The 26,339-nt window shown below is 44.7% G+C and overlaps 1 protein-coding gene across 5 annotated transcripts in view; it reads left to right on the forward strand.

Moving 5' to 3' along the window:
* The first annotated feature begins 11,240 nt into the window (after nt 1–11,240).
* STXBP6 (syntaxin binding protein 6) overlaps nt 11,241–26,339 on the forward strand; it is a 264,226-nt gene continuing 249,127 nt past the window's right edge. Inside the window, exon 1 of one of the 5 annotated variants that reach the window (XM_082384264.1) lies at nt 11,241–11,592. The gene's annotated coding sequence lies outside the window, so the exon portion shown is untranslated. Of the gene's footprint in view, nt 11,593–12,092; nt 12,114–12,221; nt 12,272–26,339 lie in introns of those variants that run through there. The other 4 variants (XM_082384259.1, XM_082384265.1, XM_082384262.1 and 1 more) reach the window with 4 other exon arrangements.

Raw genomic sequence — 26,339 nt, forward strand, 5'->3', positions numbered from 1 at the left:
CACAACACAGAGAGGAAGGGTAGCATATTCTCCTGATACCTATTTGAATTATGCCCAATGATACAGATAAGAGGAAGTAGGAAGGAAAAGTACTAGCGAGTGACATGGAGATCTCGCCTGTCTCATGAGACCTTCAGCATGGAAGTGACTTTGGACTGGTTCCGGGAAGCATAACAGAGTTGTAGAGGTTACAGAAGGCAAGCTGCATAAATTTGAACTCTTGCCAAGAGGAATTTATGCTTGAGGTGAGAATACCATCTAACGGTATAATTAAAGCCTATGGTGGAAAGTTAGGGGAAGTGAATGGAGTCCTGCCAGTTTTGTTGAAACCAGTCCTTTTGGAGGGTCCTTCCTCCTTCTTGTTTTCTGTTCACGAGTACCACAGGGTGGTGATGCTCTAAGTCACTATGAAGAAAATGAATGGTCAAGGTATTTAAGTGGAGGGGGGGTGGTGGGTGGCAGAGGGCCTGCCCCATCCCACTCCTCCCACCCCCAAACTGGGAAGATACTAGTTCCTGTGCAGACCATCTCATTTCCTTTCTTCAGTTCCAAATATAATATCATAATGTGAAGAAAAAAAAAGACTATACTTTCAGTCATCTTTGCCTAATGCATTATCTGTCAAATTAAGACCAGAATTTACCTGAATAAGGTAGTTTCATTTTTCAAGAAAAGAGGCACTTTGGGCAAAATTCTATAAATTTAAAGAAAGAAATAGATCATTTGTCATAGATTATTCAAAAATGTCTATGTAGCAAACTGCACATTCTGTGTGGTATCTATAAGGCAGGGACTTTGTGCATTTAGCAGTTGTGCTGTTGGCTGGAGGGCTGGTCAGGTTTAAAAGTTTTGAAGATTTAATCCTAAACTGGAAGTAAGAAAGTTAACTGTTTAATATATAAAATGACAATAAATGGAGAGATGCAAAAAATACTGATTAACAAAGAGTCTGGGGATTAAATGAAGTTAAATGCATTACAGGTATTCTGCTAAAATTACATTATCAAAAATAATTAGATGTTAATTAGGTTTTCATTATTAAAGCTTAAACATTATAAAAATAATATACTTCCAAAACCACCACCATAATAAAACAAATATTTTTTATCCATGGGAGTACATCATCTTGTTTAACCCCTCAGCAATATTCAACACTGCTGACCGCAACTTCCTTCTTGAAATACTATTTTTTTTGCTCCAGAATTATTCAACATCTCTCCAGCCTGGAAGTCACCTTTGAAGGCTCCTCCTCCTCAACAAGATCTCTTAACACAGTAGCTTCTCAGTGCTGAAAATGAGCTTCCCCCCTAGTCATTCCATACACATTCTGTATAATAGCATCAAATGCCATCTAAATGCTAATGGCTTCCAAATATGTAATTTCCAACAAGATCTATTTTCTGAGTTCCAAACCTGTATATGCAACTGTCTATCTGACTCTTCCACTTAGTTCTCTAACAAGATCTCAACTTCATGTCCAAAATGGACTTTTAAGTTTTCCTTCCAAATTTCTAACTATACCAAATATGTCAATGACATCACCATTTACCTAGTGGTTTAAGGAAGTAGCATAAAGGATAGGGGTTGTAGTTAGTGTTTCCATTCTTACTCCCAATTCGTCAGTAAATTTTATTTTTCTTACCTCCAGATTATAGCTCTATCTTTCCTCTTTTCCTCATCTCTCCAGTTTTAAATCTCATCTAAACCACTTCCATCTCTCTCACGTGGACTACTACAATGGTCTCCAAAGCGGTTTTCCTTCTTCCACTCTTATTTATTTTATTTTTTAATGTTTTCATTTTTAAAATATTTATTTATTTATTCATTTATTTGGCTGCATTGGGTCTTCCTTGTGGCACGCGGGATCCTCACTGAGGCACATGGGCTTCTCTCTAGTTGTGGCACGCGGGCTCTCCAGTTGTGGTGCGTGGGCTCTAGAGCATGGGCTTAGTTGCCCCGAAGCATGTGGGACCTTAGTTCCCTGACCAGGGATTGAACCCACGTCCCATGCATTGGAAGGTGGACTCTCAACCGCTGGACCACCAGGGAAGTCCCCACTCATTTATTTTAACCCGTTTCCCACATAGCACAAAAAGGTCTTAAAATGTAAAAAGGTTCTGGTACTCCTCCGCTGAATAGCTTTAACGGCTTCCCATAGGCTCAAAAAGATAAATCCTGAAGGTATCGCATGAGGTTGTTCCTCAGCGTCCACCATTCTCCTCTCATCGTGCTCCAATCACTCTGGTCCTTCTTCCATGTCCGTAATGGCATCAAACCCTTTCCCACCTCTAAGTTTCTGCTCCTCTGTTCTTGCTGTTTCCACCTGGAACACTCTCCCCAAGTCTTCCCTTGTCTAACTCTGATGTTTCCTTCACTTCCTCAGAGAACTTTCCTTCATGAACACCGTCCTCCCCAAACCAGCTTAAGTTCTCCTATTATCTATAACACCCTTACTTCATAGCATGAGTCATAGTTTGTAACTGTATATCTATCTACTTATTTAATAGCTTTCTTCCCCATCAGACTGTGAGGTCCCCCATGTCAGGAATCATACTTGTCTTTTTCACTGCTGTATCCGCAGTGTCTATCACAGTGCCTGGTCCTGAGTAAATTTTTAAGGTTGGGTGTGTGATTGGTTGCAATAATACATTTATACAGTTTCATGTACTGATCGTTTTACGAAGGTAAGCTGGTTTCATAAACAGTCTCTAGTTAGTTATCCCGTGTATTGTTTATAAAACGTGTGTAATATTCCATCAAATACATATGATTATTTCCTATTTTCTAAGTGTTACCTATTTTTGCTATTGTAACTAATGATGCTATAATCGAGCTGTTTCCTTGAGAGAAACTCACAGAGGTGGGAATCACAGGACTACAGTTTTTAATTATTCGCCCCCGTAGGATCCTCAGTTTTTCTTTGAAAGTATTATAACAAATGACAGTACGTCCAAAATGACTGACCTTGAATAATTTGGTCAAACTTTTAAATGCTTATCAAAGAAAACATGTCTCCCCTTTGTGAACTCTACTCCTACAACAAAGTCTCCCCATGTGGGTCATCTTATGACTCATTTTATGAGTCACAACAGTATTGACACTAGTAAAATCTAATTTCTTATAAGTCCTTAAATCCTAGAAACATTTCCCATTATATTTTGTGTGTGGTAAAATTTTAATGACACCAGGATGTCTGTTGGGAAGATATGTTTATTGTGAATATGACATCTGATCTAGAGTCAAGGTTTTTCATTGACTCAGCTATCAAGAGTAGTAAAATGACTTGTTCTTTTAACTTGTAACTTGCAGCCAGAAACTCATTGCCTTTACTAAAGGATGCATACAAAAACTTGAATTAGGAACACTAAATATTTTTTTCAATAAGATTTCTTTTTAAAGAAAAGATATAAGAATCTGAAATATATTTTTAAAATACTTTTTTTAAAGAAAAAATGAGTATATTAACTTTCAAGTGGGAATAGACCTAGGACAGAAAGTGGGTGAAGAGGTATTCCTTTCAGAGCCCACAGCATACTTTTTTAAAGCTAGGGGTCACGGCCCTAGCAGACAGAATTGTGATTCTATTCCAGAAAGAGGCCTGCTTTGGGCCAGTTCCAGATGGTGAGTGCTGTGATGGGGTGGATTTGAATCTAATGTAGTCCAGTTAGCTCTGGAAACTATGACAATTCCATGCCCAGCGTATTGGAGCTCTTTTAAATTCCTGTTTCAAACAGGCTCAAGTCCTCCCCTGGGGCTGAACTCAGTGTTTCAGAAACATTTACTTCACTAATGGAGTTCTTTCTTCCCTTTCTTCCTTCCTTCCTTCCTTCCTTCCTATCAATTAATAAATATGCTTTTTTTTTTTTCTTTCCCATGGCCCACTGTGCTAGACACTCTAGAGGATATAAAGAAGGTTCTGGCGAATCTCAAGCCTCAAGCAGGATGGATTAGACTCATGCAAACTTACTTGTACAGTGTAAACAGACCTGCTAAGAGCCAAAGGGAAGATCCAGGTAAATGAGTGGGAGATGCCTCTGGCTGACACAATCAGTAAAGATTTCCACAGAGCAGGCATTTCAGACAGCTCAGAGAAAAACAGGGTAGGATTTAGATACGCAGAGATGAGGACTGCAGATTGGAGTAAGAAAGGGCATCCAGGGCAAAGGAAATCGATTTCACCATTAAAGTGCCTTTTATTTTCTCCTTGTCTTTCTTGGCTGGGTGTCCTAGGGCAGTGCTCCTTAAACTTTAATGTACAAATGAATTACAGTCTTGTAATTCACCAGGTCTGGGTAGACAGGAATCTGCATTTCTAACAAGCTCCCAAGTAATGCTGAAGCTGCTAGCCTGAAAAGTGCATTTTGATTAGCAAAGTCCTAAGCTGCACGTTTCCAAGGTGAGGCAGCAGCAACAGGGAATTATAGGGCCACCTATGGCTGGGCAGGTCTGCATGGCCTGAAGAGCTTCTGGGGACACAGCAGCAGGAACTTCTTTCACTGTTAGTCTTTGGCAGGGCTCAGGGGCCCTAACAAACAGAAGGGAAAGAGCTGCTGGATGCAATAGAGATGACCTGTCCTCAGACTGTGAATGGGTTGCATCATTCTATCCTCCAAACTAGCAGCACAGAGACTTGGGGAGAGATAGCAGCTCTGTGTGTCCAGGCAGAAGAAGGGATTCTTTGTCCGCTCAAAGCCTAGCAGCTTTTCTGGATCTCGGTGGAGAAAGTCATTTGAAAACAAAAATAGGTCTTTCAAAAACATTGCTGAATAAAGGAGGGAGGAATTAGGATGATTCAGTCTACCAAACTCTGAACTTAACACAACAAACCAGGTCTGAGTTAAGGTGGGAGCTCCGTTGCAGCTGAAGGTGATCGTAATTGTCTTAGCAGACTGTCATTTTTCGGCTGGATACTATTCTTCCAGATTTTTAATTCAAGCAAGTCAAGAGATAAGAGGAGCCATACTTGACTATTTGTGATTGAAATTCAGAACTAGTCACTGTTTAAACTTATGTATCTGTATAATGTCTTAGTAAATCCTGAGTCCTAACTTAATAAGTACAAACGATGAAACTGCTAAACTTTTAATACCCCTTCTCCATCCCCCCGCCTCCCACCTTAGGCCTTTTCTTTGGAAATATAGTACTAGGTGGCAACACTAGGACACCTGGACAGCAGAAGGTGGAAATTTTGTAAAAAGCACTCTCTATATAAGTAAAATTGTTTTTGTGAAAACAGGAATGCTATATTGCATCTATGGAGATAAAATATGATTGCTATAGCAGAGGCAGTGTTTCTTAGAAACAGCTCAGATTGGAAATCCAAAACACTCTTTTGGTTTCCCCCTCCCATTTTTCTGGAAGTTACCAAGATGGGTTGGAAGTAATATTTATTCAGCACTTGCTGTGCTTAGTGTATTACGTATGTATTCCCATTTAATCCTCTAACTGAAGCCATAAGTAGATAGTAATATGCATTTTTTGGAGATAAGAAATGTAGTATTTAGACTTTGCCCAAGGTTATAAACAAGAAGGAGTTGAAGCAGAGGTTCAAACTCGATCTGTCTAAAATAAAATTCATGTCCTTTCTCCCATGGCCTGCAGTGGTTTAATAATAGAGCAACCAAGTCCGGAATGTAACCAAGTCTTTTTGCAAGACTAAAACTTCTTTGGTTTCATTTCTTTCAAGAAACTGTTTCTTGTTTTAGCCTATGTCTTATCTATATGTTGGTATATGAAAGCTGAAGCAACTTAGGGGATAAAGTAGTATCATTAGAGAAGCAGAAAGAAGCTCTGAGGAAAACAGAAGACCAATAAAGATGAAAGGGAAGAATGAGAATGACAGTTTGCCATGCCTCTCAGTAATGTTTTCTTACAGTGAATGGTAGTGGACTCAGTCCCACCATATTTCGTGTCAATAGTTAATATTTACCCTGGCTCTCAAAAGCATAGGAGAGAAAGAAACCAGAAGCTTAGTAAATTAGGGACAGAGTGTTGTCCCACGGCAACTCAGTCAAAAAAAGGTGAACTCCAGTTATAAACCGGCTAGAAACCTTAAAAAGTAAAAGCACGAACCAAGACTAATTGTGTGGGAAACAGAATAGGATCCCAAGCATAAGCTCCACTAACCCACTGAATTCTGCAGGTCTTCCAGACCCCACCATATCCATGTCACTGGAAATGAGAGGTTTTATTCCCAATCTACAAATGATACATACATGCAAGAGCCACAGACCTATCCTAGCCTGGGGATGTTCACTGCTATTGCCAGGGGAACCACTGTGGAAAGCGAAAAAAAACCCCAAACTTCAAAAGAAACCATAGTGTTGAAGAAGGAGGATGGAAAGAAATTATAAACTATAGAATGATAGGGAACAGAACTAAAAAAAGTTCCTTTTCCTCAATATGTTGTTTCCACCCCTCACGATCAGAATTGTTTCTTTTGTCACTTTTCATACTCCGGAATTTTATTATGGAAATGTCCCTTTGAGACCACAAAATACTCTTAAAATTGCATATATCTTTGGGAAGGTTGATAGTCTTCCACAGATAAGTGTGATTTAGTTTAATCAAGTTATTTTATTTAGTTCTAACTTGTAGTATACTAAAGGAATGCTGATTTTTAAGACTAGAAAGCAACAGCCAATCTGGGTGAGATAGGGGTATGCACTAAAGACACCTAGGAGATGTTTGGGGAGAATAGTGGGGAAAAAGGCACAAAAGGAGCTAAAGATTATTTTTACCTATTTTAAGACCAACCAAGACTGGTGCTGTACTCACCAACAGAGGAAGAGAAATGTCCTCCTTTTTGACCCTTTTGTACAGACTGGGCCCAACTCTGGTACCATTACAAACTACAAATATTAAATAGGCTTCTCTGAGCTGGTTTAGTGACACAGCTCTTGTGGGAAAATGAATGGTATGCCAACCAACTTAAAGGAAAGAGCCTTTCAGGTCTAAAAACAGTGTCTAATTTTTGGTTGATTGAACCATATGAAATTGCCAATATTCAAGTAATTGTGACCAACAAAAATGGCAGTTTCATATGGATCAACCTACAAGTTGATAAACTGAGACTTACCTGAAGTCACATGGTTGGAATGAAGAATTTAGAACGTTGTCAGTTATGCTGTATAGAAGGATTTTTTTTTTTAATGCAGATTTTGCTAGACTTGAAGACATACTGTGACTGATGATGTTATACCATAAGCGATGCTGTTAAAGACAGTGATTTATAATGCACAATTCCCTAGATCAAGCTCTCTTTGTCCATGTCACTTCATTCTATCTGTTATTTAGACAGTACCTCCTTCTACAGCCCTGGGCAACCTAGGATATCTAAATCTGTGGGTGTTTTAGGTTGAGGTTGACAGTGGGCATTATGGGTTTCAGGAGAACTCTACGTGAACTCAATTTTTTCTTGTACCACTCAATGATCAGAAGGAGGGTTTCACCACGTGATCTGGTGTCCTTATGACCATGAGTCGACTTGTGCCATAAGAGAAAACTGCTTTCATGGTTTCCTTTTCTATTCCAAAATATAATAGCCATTTAAAAGTCTGTAATTTGGTATCTAGATGAACTATATATAAGGTATTTTTCAATTCTATAGTTTTATGATCAGACTTTAAGGAAAAAAGCCAACTATGCTTGTTTTCATGCTCATCGGGTATTTCTGTAATTATATGCAAGAAACTGGTAACAATAGTAGTTCTTGGGGAGAGAAACTTGCTTTTTTCTCTTTACCGAGCTTTTTTTCCATTGAGCTTCTTTTTAATATCATGTATTATTTACTACTACTAATAAAAATATTTAAAAAACATATACAATTAATTTAAAATTTAAGTAGACAAAGCATTTTACTTTAACAGTACAGAGTCCCTCCCTTTACAAATGTTTACATCCTGGTCTTCTTGCTCTTCTGTACAACCTTATCACTGTTGTGATTTTTAAAAATAATTCTTACGAACTGTGGGAGGTGGAACAGAGATACTGAAGATTTTTTTTTTTTTTTTTAATTTTTATTTATTTATTTATTTCTGGCTGTGTTGGGTGTTCGTTTCTGCGCGAGGGCTTTCTCTAGTTGCGGCGAGCGGGCGCCACTCTTCATCGCAGTGCGCGGGCCTCTCACTGTCGCGGCCTCTCTTGTTGCGGAGCACAGGCTCCAGACGCGCAGGCTCAGTAGTTGTGGCTCACGGGCCTAGTTGCTCCGCGGCATGTGGGATCTTCCCAGACCAGGGCTCGAACCCGTGTCCCCTGCATCGGCAGGCAGATTCTCAACCACTGCGCCACCAAGGAAGCCCGATACTGAAGATTTTGATGATGGAAATTGCTATTTATGCCGCAAACATTTGTAATTACCTATTTTGTGATAGGTCCTGGGCTAGGTACTTCCTCCTTTCCATAACTTCTGGAAAGCTTCTTGTGTAAACACCAAGTATTTTTTTTTTCCTTTGAGAGTTCTGCATGCTTAAAATGCTTCCCATAGATAAGCAGTGGTCTGTTCTTCAAGAACGCAGCAACAAATGTGCTCACCTGCAGGGAGTATCCCCCAGGGCACTGAGGGAAGTCCCAGGTGTCTGGCTGAGGCAGGACTACACCCATGACCTGTAGGTGAGACAGAGGGTAGTCGTGGAGCAGGGTGGGGTGGGGGAGTCATTTTGAGCTAGATCTGCAATACTGAGAAAATAAAAGGTAAAAAGGAAGATTTAAAAAAGGAAGGTGGTGGAAGGGAGGTGACAATAGAAACTAGTACAGGGACTTTTTTTTCCTTCCAGTTTTACTGAGATAGGATTGACATACAGCACCGTGTATGCTTAAGGTATATAGCATAATGATTTGACTTAATCATGAAAGGATTATCACAGTAAGTTCAGTGAACATCTGTCATTTCATATAGGTACAAAGTTCTTTGTGATAAGAACTCTTAGGATTTGCTCTCTTAACAACTTTCATATATAACGTGTAGCAGTGTTACATTTATTATGTTTTACATTACATACCTAGTACTTATTTATCTTATAACTGAGAGTTTGTACCTCTTGACTGCCTTCATCCAATTCCCCTTCCCCCCACCCCTGGCCTCTGGTAATCACAAATCTGATCTCTTTTTCTATGAGTTTGTTTCTGAAGTATAATTGATCTATAACACTATGTTGGTTCCTGTTACACAACATAGTGATTTGCTATTTCTATACATTTCAAAATGATCACCATGAAAAGTCTGGTTACCATCTGTCACCATCCTAAGATATTACATAGTTATTGACTATATTCCCCACACTGTACATTTCATACCTGTGACTCATTTATTTTGCAACTAGAAGTTTGTACCTCTTAATCTCCCTCACCTATTTCTTTCTATACAGGGACATTTTAATTCACAAAATCGTTAAATTACCCAAAAGCTGATTCTGAAGACTGGTAACAGAATCCTGAACACAGAGAGAGAGCTTGCTAAATCAAAGATGCTTACTACTTAAGACAATTTTTATAAAGCTATAGAGCTTCCTTGTTTAAATTCAGATTTCATATAGATGATGTGTAGATAAGAACAATGCCTTATATTTGCTTAAATTCTCAGAGTTTTCAAAGCCCTTAGACATACATTGCTGCTCTAAATCCTCTCAAAAAACGCTATGAGAACTGTTTTCCATTTCACAGATGAGGAAAGTGCAGCTTAGAAGTGGAGCCATTTGCCCATGGAAACCTGGTAGAAAATGGCTGAGGCTTAGATGCAGCAGCCCTACCTGTTGGCATTAAGCTAGCCCTACCACAAGAAATAAGCAGAGACACGTGAATTTATTAGGGCAATCCCTCTGACTTTCACAAAACCACAACCATGAATACGCCCTAGGTATCCCCATTTCTCCCATTCTCCCCCTCCAAACCACCTTCCTGGGTCTGCAGTCCAGCCCATCTTCCTAGAGTTCAGTTCTGATTGTCACTTTCTTCCCCCAGCATCTGCTAGCTCCACACAGCCTACAAAATGAAGTTCAGGTTCCACAAAATGGCAACCAAGTCCTCTGCCTCAGCCCCCATCCACTACTCCAGCTCTCCTTCCCATGTCAGTATGGTGTTTCTTACCCCTTATATAGACCGGGGTACCACCATCTGACACCCCAGCAGGGCCTGGGCTAGGATGAGGCGGGCTGCACAATTTAACAGGACATCAAAGAACCCAATAATCAAGAGAAATGTTTTAATGTGATATATTTAAAATTAATACAAAAAATGAAAAATATCAAAATTTAAAATAAAGACAGGGTCATATTACTGGTTTTCCCTTTTTTCCTTTTTCAGACTCCAGAAATGCCTCAGCAGAGTTCTGTTACGGATCCTACGGTGACTTTCCACTTGGGTACTTTTATTAAAGATGTTTCCCAAGAGTCAGTTCTCACACCCCTTTCCACATTAGTATCAGTATCTTACTTCTCTTCTTGAATGTCTCAGCATTTATCTGTAACCCTCTTCTGTCTGGAAAACCTATTTCCCTTAGTAACTGGTCGTACTTTGATGGCAATCTGAATCATCTTGGATACTCGCCAGTGCCTTTTGGTCCAAACCACAGTGGGCACTCAGCTGCTCTTTGGTAAAAGAACGCAGAAATCACAATCCTCACACTGGCTGGCTGTGGGGTTGAGCAGAGAAGGAACTCAAATATATTTTGTTTGGTCCAGAGTGCTTTTTAAAATCTGAATTAGTTATCAAGACTGAAAAACCAGGATATTTTACATTTTAAAAAAATCGAAATCTCTGTCATTTCTTGAAAAAAAAAAAAATCAGAAAATCTAGCCAAAGCAGGCCCCGATTCTTGCAGGATACCAACGGGAGTTTGGAGCCCAGTGGCTCTGCCTTCAGAGCTCTCTCCAGTTCGCCGCCTCCTACACGTTTCACCCACTTACATTGCCGGCCAGGCCCTATTCGCTCTTTTTTGGCGACCCTAGGCTTGAAGCAACGAGTGCACTGGATAAAACCCATCTGCTGGGTCCACTTGTTCTCTCGGGGAGAATAATGTTTCCTCGTTGTCCTTTCTAGGCTTGCAGAGGCTCACAGAAGCAGCTCGCCTTTCTCACCCACAAACTTCCCACGACCCGTGAAACTTGCAAGGTCCTCCTCCTTCACTGTTTCTCCCCCGCCCTTTGCTCCAGGGTCCCCTCCCCGGCACCGGCCCTTCCCTCCCTCCCCCACCCAAGGCGCTCCGGAGCTCGGGGCGGGTCTCCGGCCCCCAGCTCGGCCATCTGCCCCGGCCCAGGGCGCTGGGGCTCGCCCACGGCGGCACTGGGCATGCTCAGAGGCGGCCGCGCGGGCAGCTTCGCTTCGCAGGCGCTAGCACTCGGCGGCGGGCGGGCGCGCGGCTGCAGCTGGAGCTCCAGCGCCCGGAGTTGGAGTTGCCGGGAGTTTCCCCCCGCTCCCCCTTGCGCGCGGCAGCTGGAGCCGGCGCGGCAGCCGCGAGCGGCGGCTAGCCAGCACCCGGGCGGGCCGAGCCTTGTCCGGAGCCCGGAGCCCCGCGCGGGGCAGCTCCCGGGGAGGAGCCTTGCGGGCTGGGACGCGTGCAGCGCACTGGCACTGCCGGGACACGAACCGGGCTGCAAGGTAGGGCCGGGGCGTGGGGAGCCGGGCGAGTGAGGCAGAGGCCAGGCCGGGGGTTGCGGAGGGTGGAAGATGCGGCTGCAGCAGCCGCGGCGTTTGGGGCGCCCAGCGCTGGGTCTGAGGCGTGTGGCCGGGTCGGGGACCCTGCTGCGGGGCGGGGGGAGTAGGCAGGCGCCCAGGGAGATGCTTTCAAGTTGGCGGGCGACGGGAGAGGGGGCCGCGCGCTCGGGCGCAGCTGCTTTGTGCGCGCCGAGAGGGACTCGGGTCCCTGGGTTCTCCCCAAACCTGGGACCCGATGTGCGGGCAGGGCTGGGCAAGCCGCAGAGCCAAGCAGTTTCATCCGAGAAAGTTGAGGATGGAGCCCTTCTTTCCTCACTGTCCCCGCGGGTGCCGCCCCGAGGCTCCCAGTGTGGAGGAGCTGCGCCCCTGGGCTAAGTTCCTCCGCCCCGGCTGAAATCCACGAATCACCCAGATCTTCGCTTCCCTGGCTGGCTTCTAGGAAGATCATTCCTGCCAAAACTGAGGTAGGCTGTCCGGGCGGGAATGGCTCCCTGCCTCCGGGACGCTTAGCTGGGCGACGCCCCCTCCTCAACCTCAGACGTGGCCAAGGGCGCCCGGTTCCGAGTTAGTGCTTATGGTGCGCACTGGAATGGAGCGTCACACACATGGCGGGGAACGTGGGGTAGGTGGATGGCCTGATTTTTCCTCTAGTCTCTTCTCAGCTTTACAACACCCCACCAACCCCACCCGGCTCATCTTCGCAGAGGACAGGACCTGGAAGGGAAGGCCAGGCGGAGAGTTTGGGTTGATATACTACTGTTCCTTAGGAGAGGATGCCTGGGTTGTATCTGTCTTGGGCTCCAGCCCCAGGACTTAATAACGAGCCCTCTCTCCTTTCGGTTATTCTTCCTCAGGGACCGGGTGGGAAGGAATAGGGGCTGTGGGTCCACAAGAATGTCCATTTCATCCTACCATCTCCTAAGAGTGCGTTCCAGGGGACCCCAGGACCCTGGAACTGGCGTTATGTGGATTACGAGAGTGTGGAGGATGCTGGTTCTCCTAGCTCCACTTTTTTCACTTCTTGTTCTGAGTTTTGGGGTTTTGCCCGCACACGAGTCAGAGCTGCTCTGTCATAACCTGGGGGTGGAGGAGCTTCAGCCTGGCAGTGAGCCGCTGTTCACCTCCGAGGCTGCTAGTGGGAATTGGTCCAGAAACGATTATGCAGGCTAGAAATATGCCTCTTACCACCACCCCCCCTTCGCCTTTTGGCTGAACACCTTCGCTGTTGGGTTTGTGTGTTAAGTTCTTAAAGGAGAACCCACACACTGCTCAAGTACTGTGTTTTAGGGGATCACCATTTCTGCTACATGTTCTTCTCTTTGCTTTTTTCCTGAGGGGACGGGGGTGGGAATCTGCTTTGAGGCAGATTTCCAAATGTGGAAATCACCTGGTGTTGGTACACAGGTTCTAGAGTGAGAGAGACCTGAGGTCAAGATTTAGGTTTACAGTCGGATTACTATGCTAACTGGCAAATTGTTGGACACTATGAACTTCAGTTTTCTTTTCTGTCAAATGGGGATAATAGTGGCCTTATCTCCTTTCATTGCAGGGTTGTAGTGAGACTTGGGGCAGATAATGGGCATCAGAAGTGCTAAGAAAACTTTAAAGCGCCATTCGTGTTTTCCTGTGGCTATACTCTTTACTCAGTTTTTTTTTTTTTGAATTAACTTCTTTTAATTGTAACAAGCCGCCTAAGTCTTCTCTCCTCCACCCACTCCTCACCCAAAGGTTTCGTTTCTCAGGGCTTTGGAAGTCGCTCTTTATCTTCTTCTTTTCTCTTCCCTTAAATCCATGTCTCTTTTGATTTTAAGGGTTGAGGCTCCAGTCCTTGTATTTATCTGAAGGAAGCAGCGAGGTGTAGATTAGGAGATGCGAGCGTGGTGGGGTGCCTCATCAGTGTTCAGAGTCCTGGGCCCCAGAATTGGCGTGTTAACAAGGCCCCAGTTTGAGATCCAAGGTTGATGAAGGAGTCAGCAGACCCGGGGCTGGAGCTCTGGCTTGGTATCTAACAGTGACCTTGAACTAGGGACTCAACCCCTCATCAGTGGAATCAGACCATGAGCTTGAGGGCCAGTGCTGATCAGAGGCAAGAACAGGTGAGATGTCTCTCACTCAGTTAATAAGGGATTAATCAGGCTCCTGACCCCTCCTCCCACCCCCCCCACCCCCCCAGCTGCTGCACTTTCCCTAATCCTAGGGTAGTGGTTCTCAAACTGAACCATCAGAGTCCCCTGGAGGGCTTGTTAAATCACAGCTAGCTAGGCTGCATTGCCAGAGGCTCTGATTCTCTGCGTCTAGGGTGAGGGGAACGGGGAGGGGGAGAAGGGGGAAAGGGGAGGGGGGAAAGGGGGAGGGGGGGAAGGGGGGATCCAAGAATTTGCATCTCTCACTAGTTCCAGGTGATGCCAGCGCTGCTAGTCCAGGGACCATGCCTGTAGAATCACTGACTTAGGGGGTGAGAGGGAGTAAGGTGAGGTTTGTTCAGAGACACCATTCTTTTCATACGTCATATATGGAGACAGGGTTTCTTCAGGCCGTTTTAGGAACTTGCCTAAGGCATTTTCTATTTCTGATACCTATGCCACTTCTCATTGTCCGGTTTAGATAATTCTGATTGCTTTTCAAATGAACGAATTTTACACAAAAGAAGTTCCCCCTTCTTTTCATACTGTAAGATACTTAGCCTCTGGTTTCCAGGACACTCTTGGATAGACTGAGATGGGTGACCTTGATATTGATAAATCCAGCAACTACCCTATTTCCTTTCTTTGGGGATCTCAGACGTTTGTGGAGAGGTTTTGAGAAGTTCTGGCAGCTTAAACCTTAAGATTGGAGAACAGGTGAATCACTTATGAGCAAGATGAAAAAGAATTTGCAGTGTGGTGTCTTCTCTGAAGGGACAGCTTACCCAGGCCTTGGGGGGAGGTGGCAGATGTCCTGTGGTGGTCAGATCTGGTGAAGGCCTTCCATTCCTTCTGGAGGATGGTGGTGTTGGCTGTAACTGAGGGAGACCCTCTATCACTCTCTGAGGGCCGGGAAGCCCAACTTTTTGGAGCAGCTGTGCGGTATCAGTGCTGCTCTGGGTAGCCGAGCTTATAATCAAGCACTATTTGGGCACAACCCAACCTTAAGCTCTTCTCCTTGCCCCCTAAGCTGTGGTCCTGGGCTGACAGTTTGCCATGACTTAAGGTGGCCTAGGTTGTGGCCTTGATTTTTAGCTGCTTTGTATCAGAGAGGCTTTGGGAACCTGCTGGAGTCAGGAAGGTTCCCGAGATGATATTTGAGGGCAGAAATAAGGTTTACGTAGCACCCAAATGGACTGTGTGTCCAAGGGGGTCAGCACTTGAACTAGTTCTTGTGTTGCTGTACCAAATGGAGTCCCAGCTGACCGTCAGGCTTTATCTCAGCTTTCCATTTGTGCTTTGTTTTAGTTTTCAAGTGATTAGCACTAGAGACACCTATCAGTAAATCAGAAACCTATTCAAAAACTCAAGTGTACCACTTAGTGTTCTAGCAGATAAATCTGCAAGGCCCATGCCTGTCTTCCTGACCGTAATCAGCACTCAGTAAAGACACAACCTTCAGCTTGTAATTCTTTAGATGCACTAATCGCTGATATAAATAGTTTCTCCTACTTAACACGAGTACAGAAAATTTCTATTTTAAAATTATTTTCCATAACTTGATATTTATATTTTGGGTGTTACCCCTACTTTTTGCTGGGAGGATGTCTTTTCCAGGGTGGGGAAGCTTCTTTCCTTATCACTGTTATTCACTTTTTTCAGCATGTGACCGCTTGATATCTTGGCTCCCTTGGCTAAGTTTGTTGTGAGACAGTCATTTTGATACTTTATTTCTCTTTCATCATCAGGGCTGTTACTGGGTCATAGAGAGTCACGGTCAGTTCCTGGAAGGCTCTATTCCTCAACCCTCCTAGAGGATTCTTTTAAAATAACACTCAGTTTATACTGCACTAGCTCATTTCTAAGATCCATTTTTTTTTTTTTTTCTTTTCACATTTCATCATTTTCCAATTTCAAAAATCTAGATGGGTCTGAACACATTTAATGTATGGTTTCTTTCTTCTCTTCCTGTAACCTGTTATGTTAATAGTGGCTTCTAATGAATGGCATCCTAAAACAAAGCAAGTTTGGTTCCTGACCTGGGTAGAAAATGTGGTTCCTGCTGTCCAGCTGATAGAATTGATTAGCCATCGAGTTAGCTCAGCAGTTCCCAGAGTATTGGGAAGAATACTGTTAGGTGGATGTTAATAGGTGTGCTCTTGTAAAGGGCAAATCAATTTGGAAGCACTGCCTGTTATTTTTCCCTGTCTCAGATTCTCACTGTGTTCGTCATTGTATCAAAGACTCTGAGAAGGACTGCAGTTAATGATATCAACAACAAAAAACTTAGTTCTATTTATTTAAGCAGACATTTCCCAGAGCATTTTGAGGTTACGTGTGTATCTTCTAGGACTCCTTCACTTAATCAGCACATCCCAGCAGTTCTAATATATTATTTAACACCATCTATGGGTGGGGTGGTTTCACCTGGTCTATCTCTAAAATATAGGGGCATTCATGAACTATGGATATTAATTGATGCATGAACTGTACAGGTGGTTACTGTTTATTTCAGAGTAGAGAGAAGCCATTTGAAGCTGTGGTGGCTGAGGAAGCCTATATGGATGGGCTAGACTATGAAAACTCTGGAAACGATGCGTAGCACTCCTGTAGAGAGGAGAAAGGGTGTTTTAGGTTGGTGGTGTTAGGGAGCAGAAGTGTGAAGTCGTACTTGTGCCTGCATATAAATAAATACTTTTCAGAGCACCTAAGAAAAGCGCTGTGCCTAGCACAGAGTGAGACTGTGTGAATCTGTGGCAGTGGTCAGAGAACCTGTCGTTAAGTTCTTTCTTGATTCTGTAAATTCACTGAAGTAGCAGATGAGTTCTCGTGACCACAGGAGAACTTGTTGTGGATAAAGGGGGGGCACAGCACCCAGGTTGAAAATAAGGAGGGGTGCATGGGACAGAAAGGGAGAGAGAAAGTGTTCCTAGGCTTTCAGAGGGTAGTGGTTCCAGGTACAGAGGGATTAATTCAAATGTATGTCCAGCTGAAGAATATTGGATATTTGGGGGAAGAGCTTTCCAGGAAGAGGGGAACTTGACTGGAGTTTCAAAAATAAGAACTCTTATAACTCAACAATAAAAAGGCAAATAACCCAATTTAAAAAGGAGCCAAGGGGCTTTCCTGGTGGTGCGGTAGTTAAGAATCCACCTGCCAGGGGACACGGGTTCGAGCCCTGGTCCGGGAAGATTCCACATGCTGCGGAGCAACTAAGCCCGTGTGCCACAACTACTGAGCCTGCGCTCTAGAGCCCACGAGCCACAACTGCTGAGCCCATGAGCCACAACTACTGAAGCCCGAGCGCCTAGAGCCCGTGCTCCGCAACAAGAGAACCCACCGCAATGAGAAGCCCACGCACCGCAACGAAGAGTAGCCCCTGCTCGCCACAACTAGAGAAAGCCCACGCACAGCAACGGAGACCCAATGCAGCCAAAAAAACATAAATAAAATAAATAAATTTATAAAAAAAAGGGGCCAAGGATTTAAATATACATTTTTTTTTCAGGTAAGATATACAAATGGCCAATAAGGGGATGAAAAGATGCTCAACATTATTAGTCATTGTGGAAATACAAATCGAAACCTCAGTGAGGTACCACTTCACACCCATCAGTATGGCTTTGATCAAAAAGATGTATAATAAATGTTGGTGAGGATGTGGAAAAATCAGAACCCTCCTACATTACATTGTTGTTTTTTTTTTTTAAATTTATTTTTATTCATATTTATTTTTGTCTGTGTTGGGTCTTCGTTTCTGTGCGAGGGCTTTCTCTAGTTGCGGCAAGTGGGGGCCACTCTTCATTGCTGTGCGCGGGCCTCTCACTATCGTGGCCTCTCTTGTTGTGGAGCACAGGCTCCAGACGCGCAGGCTCAGTAGTTGTGGCTCACGGGCCTAGCTGCTCCGCGGCATGTGGGATCTTCCCAGACCAGGGCTCGAACCCGTGTGCCCTGCATTAGCAGGCAGATTCTCAACCACTGCGCCACCAGGGAAGCCCCATTACATTGTTGATGGGAATGGAAAATAGTGCAGCTGCTTTGGAAAACAGGCAGTTCCTCAAAATGTTAAACATCAGGGTAGCTCATGACCAATTCCACTTCTTGGCAAATCCAAAAAGTTACATTAGTGGTTGCCAAGAGCTGGGGGGCGGGGCAAGAGGAATGGGAGTGACTGTTGACGGGCATGGGGTTTCTTTTGGAGGTGATGAAAATATTCCGGAATGGTTGCACAACTTTATGAATACATTAAATACATTAAAACTACTAAATTGTACAGTTTTAAAGGGTGACTTTTATAGTATGTGAATATCTCAGCTAAAAGAAAAACAGTAAGAATGCCACTGTGGGTAGAGTGAAAGGAGAATAATAAGAAAAACGTGGAGAGAGAGAGATGCAGGAATAGGCTATCAGTTTCAGGGCAAATTTTCTGCTCTTGGGTAAAAAAAAAGGTATCTAGATAATTCCTTTCTCCTTGTTTGTCTTTGGATCTTTTAGGATTTTTCTGTTACTCTTTCATCCCAAAGTCCTTCCTCTGAATTAAGAGGGTCGTGTGCCAAGTTGTTTCTGAGTCAGCGGAATCGTTTTCATGGCGAATACCCTGTGACCTTTAGAGAGGAGTGTTTCTGGGCTTCGCTCTGGGGACTAACTCCATACTTAGGCTTCCTTGCTGTGATCCACTAGAGGGCAGTGGGCAGGGCTGACTGGACAGCTTATGTTTAGCTTCTCCCTTAAAATTTGACTGTGGTAGACGTTTTAGCATCATCTTCTAAGTTGTTAGTGGAACTGTGTCAAGACTGCCCTTAAAAAAAAAAAAAAATCTCTGTATTAAACAGGATTCACGTGGTACTTGGCACTACACGAGCATCAGTGTATTTGGGTGCAAGAGTCATGATGCTAAATGAGTTTAAGCACCACTGGAGCAGTTGTTCCCTTGGTAGAGACTTTCTACCCCCTTTAACAGTGTAATGTAGCTTAGCTGTGCTTCTCCAACTCATGGACAAGAGCACTTGGGGATCTTGTTAAGGTGCTGACTCTGATTCAGTAGGGGTTGGGGTCTGGGATTCTGCACTTGTAACAAACTCCCACTGATGCAGGTGCTGTCAGTTCATGGATCACTCTGTGAGTAGAAGCTAATACAGTGTGAAGATGGCATTGGAGTGGGACAGAGCTGAATGTGAAATGTGGCTCCACCATTAATTTGTTGTGGGAACTCGGGTGGGGTAGTTAACACCTGAGCCATGGTTTTCTTATCTGTAAGATCAGAGTGAGACCTAGCTTGTAGAAAAGTACCTAATATGATGCACCTGGAATGTTTAATGTTCTTTGCCTTCTCCTTCCCACAAGGGCTAAGAATCCCACGGTTAGGACTAAGGAAAAAGTATATGGAAGAAAGCCAAGAGCTTCGAAAAGTTTTCTGATTTGTGTGGGTGAGGTTGGGGTAGGGGGAGAGGCTGTAGGGGAGAAGGGCATGAATCCTAGTCCTCAGAACAACATAAATTCACGTATTGATTCTTAAGTTACCATGGTTTTGGTAAAGTTACAGAGGTAGTCTCAGCTGAGTCTGGCTGACTTTCAGTCAAGGCATTGGGTCTTTTTTTTTTTTAATTTAATTTATTTTATTTATTATTTTTGGCTGTGTTGGGTGTTCATTGCTGCTTGCGGGCTTTCTCTAGTTGCGGCGAGCGGGGGCTACTCTTCATTGCAGTGTGCGGGCTTCTCATTGTGGTGGCTTCTTTTGTTGGGGAGCACGGGCTCTAGGTGTGCGGTCTTCAGTAGTTGTGGCTCGTGGGCTCTAGAGCGCAGGCTCTGTAGTCGTGGCACATGGGCTTAGTTGCTCTGTGGCATGTGGGATCTTCCTGGACCAGGGCTCGAACCCGTGTCCCCTGCATTGGCAGGCAGATTCTTAACCACTGCACCACCAGGGAAGCCCAAGGTGTTGGGTCTTGAATCTGCTATCATGGAGTTGGTTTCTTTTTGACCAGAAAGGCACCCCTGGGCTGCTCAGTTGGTGCTAAGGTTCCTTGGTGTGGTGGTCTCAGCCCATCCTTGCCTGGCTGCCTTCCCCCTTCACTTACTGATGTTCATCTCTTATGCAGACGGGAGGCGATAAAGCGACCTAAAATGCACATCATTGAGTTTCATTCACAGCAGGAGTGAAGTTTCTTGGGATTAGGTTGAAAATATTTGCTTCACTGTTGGCTTTAGAAAATCTAGGCATTTCATTAGTTTACCTTCGGTGAGTCTTTTAAAGTCTGGAAAGGTTTGGTTGAATTAGGTGAATGGGAAACAATGGAAGAGGAAGAATTGGGAGCTAAATCCTGGCACCTGGAGCCTGCGTCACTGCCTTCACCAAGCCTCAGTTTCCTCTGCTGTTATTTGGGACCACTCCGTGCTGGCCGGCCTGCCTCATGGGCTTGGTTTGAGGCTCAAATGAATAGCACCTGTGAGGGCGCACCCTAAGATGATGGGCCTCTGTAAAGTATGGACCGTCACTCAGCAGTGCCGGCTTAGGCAAGGGAATCGTCTCAGGGTTACGGTGGCCTCTTCTGTTCTCGTTCTGTCTCCTTTGTCATCATCCGAAGTGGGAGGAAATAAGAGATTGTGTTTTCGTTTCAGTGAAGTTGATGGATCCTTTTCATTTTCCTCTGGGGGAAAAATTACACACAGTTTGTAAGATTTGAACAAAGCCTCAAGTGCAGTAGATCAAACTAGTTTCCAGTCTTCACAGCCTGAAATTCACTGCTTTCCTAAGGATGGTAATTTTGCCCTATTTCACCTTGTTTGACTGTTTTGTGGATTGGCAGGTGTGGGTCTTTAGTGCCCAATGGCTCTGAATAAAAGGGCCACTTTGTTCCAGAGCCGGGGCTAAGCGTTTAAACCGACGCTGTGCCAACATTAGTAATCAAAGAGAAGAAATCAGAGTTGAAGCCGAATACACTAGGCCTCACCGGCACAGCACTACCCTTCCCGATGGTGGAAGTGGGAATGATCTCAGGAGAGTGAATACATGTGTTACCCTGTAATCACCTTTCATAACCACTGTTGGTCAGAGAGGGTATATGTCAGCGAGCTGGTCTTTGTTTTTAGACTTCCTAGGACTATGTCGCCTCACACAGTCTAAGGTGACAGCCAGCAGTATCTAGTGGTTGAGAAGTTAATATTATTCCTGAAGAATTTAATCTACCCTATCATTAAGTAGCAATAAGGAGCTAGGTGTAGAAAGCTGGGTGTCCCTGAAGTAAGTCCTTTTAAAATTAAATCCTTATGCAACCGTAACAGTAGTTGAAGAAATAAGTTGAAGGTAGAAATTTGGTACTTGTATAAAGAGCTCAATGCTGATAAAGTGGACATTTCTCCCAATTTCATCCACTGGAAAGTGAGACTTTCTCCTTTTAATCAGATCCTTTTCTGACCTTGCCAACCACACACTCGCTGGTCTATCTGGTGGTTGACTTTTAAAAATGGAACAGGGAATGCTGAACTCAGACATCTTGTTTATGAACAGCCTTGCTTTCAAACCCCCCTAGACTGTGAACTCCTCCAGAGGCCGGGATCTGTGTGTCTGGCATATAGGAGAGAATCAATAAAAATATGTTGAGCTGGACAGCTGCTTTCTTCTGGGATTCCCCCTTCCTGTCTATTAATTTTTCTGTTCGTATATTATTTGAATGACGTTTCCCTAGAGGCGATTATGTGCTTCCATAGTACATGGTTCTAAGCACTTTACAGATACTGATTCCTTTCATCCTCCCAACAACTCTCAGAGGGAGGTACTATTACTTATCCCTATTGTACAGTTGAAAAAACAGGCATAGAGAGGTCATGTTGATAACAGCCAGGGTTCTTGGCCTTCCTTAATCAGTAGAAATTGATAAGAGGCCAGAAAAGAAATTCAGGTAAGGCTTTACTGGGGCCCCTGCTGCAATGGGGGGAGCGAAAAGAAGTAACAGTTTCCTTTGTTCGCTCCCCAAGGGGGAGACGAGCTGGTTCCTTACATGGGGTGAGGGTTGGGCAGGAGGGGTGGCTTAGGCGGTCTGCCCACCCCTTTGGTGGTGTTGAGTGCAGGGGGCATGGGCAGTAAGTATCCTATTTCTGCTCCTCACACCCTGTTTTTCCTCCGGGCTCTTCAGAAGTGGCGGTTGGGTTTTTGGTCTTTTTGTATCTTGTCCATAATTTGCCCCCGACTGTGCTTTCATGTAGTTATTTTTAGTCCCTTATAGTTTCTTTGCATTTTGTTGCTCAAGGAGATGTTTGTCCAGGTGCAAGCACTGCAGCAAAGGGTCCCAGGTCCCAGCCTGTCTCAATGCGACGTGTGTAAGACCCCAAAGCTGCTGCGTAGAGAGCTGCAAGTGAACCAGGTGCCCCAGTTTCAGGGTTCCTGCTCTCATGGACAAGACAAGCTTGGCTAAGCTTCAGTAGACACCCCTCTCCTGCTTGCTCAATGCTCCAATATTACCTTTCTCCCCCCCCCGCCCCCCCCCCCCGCCCCCGGCTTTCCTGAGCGCTGCAGAGAAATGAGGGCAGGCACACCTTTTCCATCTTCCCTTCTCCCCGCCTCCTTTGTCCTCTGCCCTTTTCTGCCCACTCCCAAGTTCCAGGAAAATATGACCCTGGATTTGGAAAGCAGGTACAGCACCATGGCCCATTTGTATGGGCCCAGCCTTGGGGGAAGGCCGTTCACAGAGCGGTTGTTAGAATGAACTCCACTACCTGGGTGAGGCTGTGACCTCCAGCCCTGGGCCTCTCAGTTTGTCAGGTGACAGGCAGTGTGACCTAGGTCAGTGCCTCTCAAGCCTTTAAGTGCAGGTGAATCGCCTGGGCATCCTGTTAAGGCACAGATTCTGATTCACTGGGACCGAGGTGGGGCCTGGGATTCTTCTCACAGTCTTCCAGGAATGTCGAGGCTGCTTGCCCTTGACCCAAGGCCCTAAAGGAGCCCTGAGTCTGTGCGAGGTCAAGCCTGCTATTCCAAGCACTGTCTTGCCTGAACAGGCCTGATTCCTAACCCAGGGCCCAGAGGAGACTTAAGACATCTAGAGAGAGACCCACCAAGATTGGAAGTCTCATGAAGGCAGAAGCTTAAGACAGAATGAGAGCGTAACTGAGAGTAAAGGAAATTTGATGCTTCCAAAAGGAAGCGTATGTATCATTTCCAAACGTGACCTGAAAAGCGCTCTTTATGATGGAAAGCTTATTACAGAGTGGCTCTAGTGATCTAGCAGAGAGAATACAAAGTACAGTAACTCCTGTTTGAGTTGATATGAAATTTCACAAAGAACTTATGCCACTGGCCCCTAAAACTCTTGAAAGTAACCCCCCGAAGCTCCTCAAAATCTCCCTCAGTCTCCCCAGGTTCTGCCTGCTTTCCAGCTGCATCTGCTACGGTAGGTGCCACAGTCCTAGGAACCAATGTTGGGATACCAATGGTACAAATACGAAGTGCTCTCCTATCTCATCTGAGTCTCCTAATTACCCAGCTGTCTTTGATTGATGAGTAGTGAGACTCAGGGAGTCAAACTCCTTCGGAGCCACAGGCTTACAAGTGATGGAGCTGGGAGCGGGCACGGTGAGGCGGCGTGGCCTGGTGTCTCTTGCTCTTCTTACCCGGCCTGACTACTTAATTAAATCAGTTTGCCCTGTTTGGCTTTGCAAGGAGGAGGCGTCCAGGTGGGTTTGCTTTTTAAAGAAACTGATTTTTTTGAAGGTTAACTTACCCGCAGAAACGGGCACTGATTCCATGGGTGCAGTGTAGTGAATTTCTGTTCCAAGAGCACACCCATTTATTCTTAACACAGCTCGAGAGAGGAAGAGCCACCAGCACCCTGGAATCTCTCCTTGGGTGTGTCCCCTCCCGTTACTTCCTCCTCCATGGTACCGCTGTCCTGACTTCTAAGACTGTAGATCACCTCTGCCTGTTTTTGAGTTTTACATAAATACGCTCGTCCTTCTGTATTCTTTTATGTCTAACTTCTTTCCCTCAGCATTGTAAGATTCACCCATGTTGTGCATGCAGCAGTAGCTGGATTATGTTCCATCGTATAAATACACTGCAATTACTGATTATGGACATTCGAGTTGTTTCCCGTTTTTGTCTCTTACGAATAATGCTGCTGTGAACATCCACGTGTATATGTTTTTGGTGGTGCACATAGGTATGCCTCTCTGGTGTGTGTGTATGTGGGTGTGTGTGTAATGCCTGGGTCCTCTGATGTGACTATGTTCGCCTTTAGTAAATACCGCCAAAGAGTTTTCCAATATGGCCATTTCAATTTATAGTCCCATCTGGTGTGAGCGAGCGTTCCATTACTCCACATTCTTGCCAATACTTCCTTTGAGAGGTCATTTTAATCGTAGCCTTTCTGATGTTGTATAGAGGTCTCTCATTATGATTTCCATTTGCATTTCTCTTGTCACCATTGGAAACTTAGTGTCTTTGCCTGTATATTTGGCGTTTGGATATCTGCTTTTGTGAAGTGCCTGTTCAAGTCTCTTGCCTACTTTTCAATTGTGTTGTTTGTTTCACTTTTAAAAACAAAGTGAAAACATCTGTGAAAAAAATCCTTGAAATCTGTAGTGATGGGAGTCACCTGTGAGTGAGATCGGATTATATTCTCAGAGGTAATTTCTGGAGATCCCCTCCTGCAGGAGGCCCAGCAGGCTGAGGGGGGCTGAGGATAGGCAGAGGCATAAAACCCTTAGCAGGGAACTTGCTGCAAAGTTGAGGAGCCCCGTGGTCTATGGCTCAGGGCAATTGTCAAGTTGTGAGATCACCTGAAAGCTTGAAAGCACTTCACTTCTAAATGTTTGCCTTTTACGACCATCACTCTGGAAGATTGTAGGCCAACTCCAAAAGTATTGCTGAAAACATTTTTGGAATTGCTTTGAGTATATTGTTTTGGATATTTTTAGTTGCTTTCAAAATGCCCTTTGAGCATGTATTTGATTTGGGGACATAGCAGCAGACATCTCAGAACCCAGCCCAGTGAATAAGGAGGGTGCTTCACGGGTGACTTAAAAAACAAAACATTATTTGTAAGGCTTGCCTATAGGGGGATGGAAGGTGAGCAGGAAGGAAGAAAGCACTGCACTAAATGCCTGAGTTTCCTGATCTCTTTTCATCTTTATAGTAACCTATGAAGTACTAACTGTTGTGAGTATTCCTACTTTGTAGATGAAAAGTCAGACTTAGAAAGAGAAAGACAGCGTGATTGAGGAGTCAAACCTAGCTCTGTCTTACTTGAGGGCCACTAGTACCCTTTCCTTTTCCCCACCCTGCCTCGCCTCTGATGAGCGTTAGAGGAATCAAAATTGTTGCAGCCAGAACACCGTGTGCTGATGGCGAAGGTCTGGTTTCCACCCTGTCCTGTTATAGACCCTGGGATCTGGGTGGGTCCTCTTCCTGGTGGGGGTTGGGAGACGAGAGGAGAACTCAGGCTTCAGGGCACTCATTTCCAAACACAATTCCTGGGCTTCCCTGGTGGTGCAGTGGTGAAGAATCCGCCTGCCAATGCAGGGGACACGGGTTCGAGCCCTGGTCCAGGAAGATCCCACATGCTGTGGAGCAACTAAGCCCATGCGCCGCGACTACTGAGCCTATGCTCTGGAGCCCGCGAACCACAACTACTGAAGCCCACGTGCCACAACTACTGCAGCCCTTGCACCTAGAGCCCGTGCTCCGCAACAAGAGAAGCCACTGCAGTGAGAAGCCCATGCACCGCAACGAAGAGTAGCCCCCGCTCGCCACAACTAGAGGAAGCCCGTGTGCAGCAAGGAAGACCCAACGCAGCCAAAAACAAATAAATAAAAAATTAAAAAATTTATTAAAAAACCCCCCACGCTTCCTGCGGCTCCTGCTGTTTAGGGGAGCAGCTGAGGGCCTTTCAGTGTCCTGGCCCATGTCCTGCCCAGGATAGTCTGACCTGTAGGCTTTACTTTGCTCTTCCTTCTTAGTGGCTGGCAAGCCACCCAGGAAATACTCTAGGACGTGTTCATGAATATTGTCACTGTTGGAAACTTTATTCTATGTAGAGAGTCTTTCTCCAGATGAGCACTTACAGAAAATCTGACCAGAAGAGGCAGAATGTTGCTGAATTCTTTAATATTCATTCATTCCTGATCTTAAGAGAAAAATCACCCATTAGTTTTCTCTGAAACAGAGTGGGTTAATGGCTTCGGTGTGTAATGAAGACCTTCAGAAATGATTCCTGAAAAGAGTGTCCTGGGCGGATTGCTTTCAGATAGACCCTGGGGAATCCAGCCGGCCCTGAGATGTGAAGGGCCTGGGAGAGACACAAAAATACACTTGGCCATCGCAGAGGCTTGTCCTCACCCTTCCTGTCTCATGGACCCCAACAAGCTGACCCCCTTCCACTGAGCTTTGGAATGTTGTCTCAAAGTTTAGTACCTAGAACGTAAAAACTACAACCTATTTTTCTGTCTCAGAGCAGTAAAGAAGCCTCTGGACTTCTTTTGAGACTGCACAGTAGAATGGTTTCTTCGTTTGATGGTTTCCTTATTCTTAGCACCTTAGATCCTGTGTAGCCTTGCTTTTCAGGGCAAAGCCCTGGG

The sequence above is a fragment of the Balaenoptera borealis genome (genome assembly GCF_965194805.1).
Source record: "Balaenoptera borealis genome assembly, chromosome: 3".
Taxonomy (NCBI): domain Eukaryota; kingdom Metazoa; phylum Chordata; class Mammalia; order Artiodactyla; family Balaenopteridae; genus Balaenoptera; species Balaenoptera borealis.